The sequence below is a fragment of the Lolium perenne genome, chromosome 6, assembly GCF_019359855.2.
Source record: "Lolium perenne isolate Kyuss_39 chromosome 6, Kyuss_2.0, whole genome shotgun sequence".
NCBI classification, from domain to species: Eukaryota; Viridiplantae; Streptophyta; class Magnoliopsida; order Poales; family Poaceae; genus Lolium; species Lolium perenne.
In genome coordinates, this window is record NC_067249.2 from 173,278,086 (window position 1) to 173,281,461 (window position 3,376).

The window sequence follows — 3,376 nt, forward strand, 5'->3', positions numbered from 1 at the left end:
GTATCGGGTTAGTTTTGTTGATCACCTGATCCGCGGCCTTTCAACCCCAATCCACGATTTCCTCCGCGGCCTTCTTTTTGTTTATGGGATTCAACTGCACCAGTTGACTCCCAATTCCATCCTTCACATTTCTATTTTTATCACACTTTGCGAATGCTTCCTCGGAATCACTCCCAATTGGGCTACTGTGGAAGCGCATTTTCTGCCTCCGCCGTAATGGCTCCCACAACGTCACTTATAACATAGGTGGCGTTGTTATCTGTGTTCGGACTGATGTCGATTATTTCGACGTCAAGTTTCCTGATTCTGTCCAAGGATGGCGCAAAAAGTGGCTCTACATCCACGAAGAAAGCGCCAATTCTGTGGAGCACAACATAGTTCCTTTCGACGGAAGTGCCAGGATTCAGCGTCGCCGTTCCTGGGATGCCGAAGCTTCTGAAGAAGAGAAAAAAGCGACAGAGGCGCTCATGGCTCGTATCCGTCATCTTCAAAACACTCGAGGCAAAGAGCTATCTGGTGTTCAAATTACTGCCTACTTCCTTAGGATTAGAGTGCAGCCTCTTCAGGCTCGCAAAAATCCCCTTTGGACGTATTCTGGTGAAAATGACGCCAACGAGAATCTCCGGTGATCTTTACGTAAAGGACTTGGAAAAATTGGTTCGAAGAATTTCTCGATTAGGCAAGAAGGATCCTATTCCCTCCTCCTGTCGAGTGGAACCATACAGTGCTTCCAATCCTCTTCCCGAGGTATTTTGTCTTCTCGAAGTTTTATCTTGTTTTGAACTGTTCCTCGTATCTTATTTGCAGTGGTATCTCACTTATTCTCTTTTGTCACTATTTTTTTGTAGAATCATCCTACTATGGCTTCCCTTCCTCCTCTTCCTGAGGATGGAGAGGTCGAAGAAAGAGCCGTTGTCGATGATGTCAACCAGGAGACCCCCTCTTTTGTGAATGAACCCGCAGATTCTCGAAAATCTGCGGGATCTACTGAGAAGGATGCTGCCTCTGAAGATACAACATCAGCGCAATCTCCTCCTCCTGCTGTTTCTCCGAAGAGCAAAAGGAAAAGGAGCAATGCCGAAGATTCCGGGACCTCGAAACCCGAAGAAACTGCTCCTGCACCTCGAAAAGCAGCTTATGATCCATACATCGAGAGTATCATCAGCTCGTAGGTTCCTTGCTCTTTTCCTTTTTTATTTGAAGAATTTTATTTTGCCTTGCTTTTATGCTGCCACTACTTTGTCACAGTGATGATGAAGAAACACCAACTTTAGATGTGGCTGCTCGAACGAGCACGTCACATACTTTAGTTATTTCAGAAAAACCAGTTGAAGGGGAGGAATCGTCGCCTCCTCAACAAAATGTTGATACATCTACTCCTTCGAGCCCCCGTGCCCCTTCACCAAAAAGGGCACGGGTTGAAAAGATTGTTGATCCTGCCCCTCAGTTGGGCAGTTCGTCGCCCCCGCTCCTAGATGATGTAAGTTTGTCGACATCTATATTTTCTTTATTTTGTTTCTTCACATCTTTTTTTTTTATTATTTTTTTTTTTTTTTTTTTTATGCCGATGTTTCTCTTACTGTGTGCACGTTGAACAGCCTATGATCAAGGATCTTCTCCGCATCGGTTCCCAATTTATTGGGTACCGTGAATATGCTAATAGAGCCGAAGGTAACAACTTTCATACTTGTCGTTTTTCCTTAATTTGTCACTCCTGTTACTTGCCGCGATTTTTTGATCTTTCTTCTCTCTTTTTTCCATATCTCGACAGAGAAACTTGCAGAGGCTAACGAACGCGCCGACGCACTGGCTCAAAAACTTGAGCAAAGTGAGGCGGCTCGCAAGAAAGCCGAACTCGCCTGCTAGCAAAGCCAAGGTCGAAGGCTGATGAAGCTAAGGCGAAAGCTGCTGGTGTCGAGGAACCGCAGAAGAAACTTGAGGATGCGACAGCTGCCTTGGATGAGCACAAAGCTGCACAAGCTTCTCGTGACGAAGGAATCCTCAAGCGTTTGAAGTCGCAAAGTCGACGTACTCTGAGTAATATTATCAATCCCTTTTATTTTACTGCACTTCCTGTTTCTTGGTTGTTGACTGATGTCTTGTCTCGTGTGGCAGCCCAAACAAACCAGGATTTTGATCTGGATAATCCTGTCAACGATCCTCTCCTTGACGCACTTTCTCTTCTGGAGTTTCACGGGCGCGAAATTCGTGAAGGCGTGGCAAATGCTAATGCAGGATTGTCAGCGTTGTTCCCTTATTTCTTCCCGAAGAAAGAGGAACCCGCAACTTTCCTTAACCTCGCCAAGATGTTTAATGCTTCGGAAGACCTGGGATTGAAGATGCGTCGGGGAGAATATGAAGGTTGTTGTCGAGAGTACCTGTTGCCCTGGTTGCGATAGCCAACGTACGCTTGATTGGATGAAGGTTGGCGACACCGGTCAGATAGAGCGATCAAGATGGAGGTCGCTGATCAAGGCGGCCAAGCCCAACACGAAGAAGATCTTGGCGTATCTGGGGATCAAGCCAGCTTCAACTCCTAGCTCCTCGAGGCCGGAGGTCTAGTTGCATGCCTCTGTTTTTCTTTCTGTTTCTTTTGCTTCTGTCGCCAAAGTAGTCATTTGGCGACACGTACTTTCTTAACTCCACTGTAATGCCCTTGTAATTATTCCAAGAGATTAATGAAGACTTCTATCTTTGCTTGTTATTTGATGTTGTCTTGTTTATTTTTCAGTTGATATTTGATAACTATACTCCAACTTCCGCTCCTTCCAATGTTTCGCCTTCTTCTTCCCGCGCGAGGAAAGCTTTTGGTGATACCGCTCCTGTCGACGATACCTTGTCGCAAGAACTGGATGAACTTCGGCAACAACTTCAGTATGCGAAGAAGCAAACACTTGTGATGATGGAGCAATTTCGTAAGTCATCTGAAGCCGAAAAATTGCTCTTCAACAAGCTCGCGAGGCCGTAGCTGCTAAGGAAATTGCTGCTTCCGAGGCTGAAAAGGCGACTATTCGAGAAAATTTCATGCTCGAATTAATGAATGAAGCCGGTGCAGATATGTCGGGTATGCCTGTTTCATCCGCGATATCCTTTATCTGCATACTATTGTTTCTAGGAAGGTTTCCGCTTGTTTGTTTTGATAGGTGCCTTTACTGCGACTGCTGCCGAGGAAGAAAGGGTGAATGCTAGGACAACCCTCCTTGTTAATCTCTCCTTGGACCATGGTTCTTTGTTTTGGGCTACCCCGGAAAGGACCCGCCAAATTGTCAGATTTCAAGATCGCGCCTCTCAAACTCGCGATTTCCTCGACTTCTGTACCAAGACCTTGTCCATGGTTTACAACTCCATGTTTCCTCGCAACGTCCAACCAAAAACT

The 3,376-nt window shown here is 45.8% G+C and overlaps 1 long non-coding RNA gene across 1 annotated transcript; it reads left to right on the forward strand.

The window, feature by feature from the left end:
• Window positions 1-660: 660 nt before the first annotated feature.
• On the forward strand, window positions 661-1,711 carry LOC139832094 (uncharacterized). Its single transcript, XR_011746646.1, has 4 exons — window positions 661-747; window positions 849-1,168; window positions 1,249-1,480; window positions 1,599-1,711. It is a non-coding gene; the product is annotated as an uncharacterized lncRNA (long non-coding RNA).
• Window positions 1,712-3,376: the final 1,665 nt, after the last annotated feature.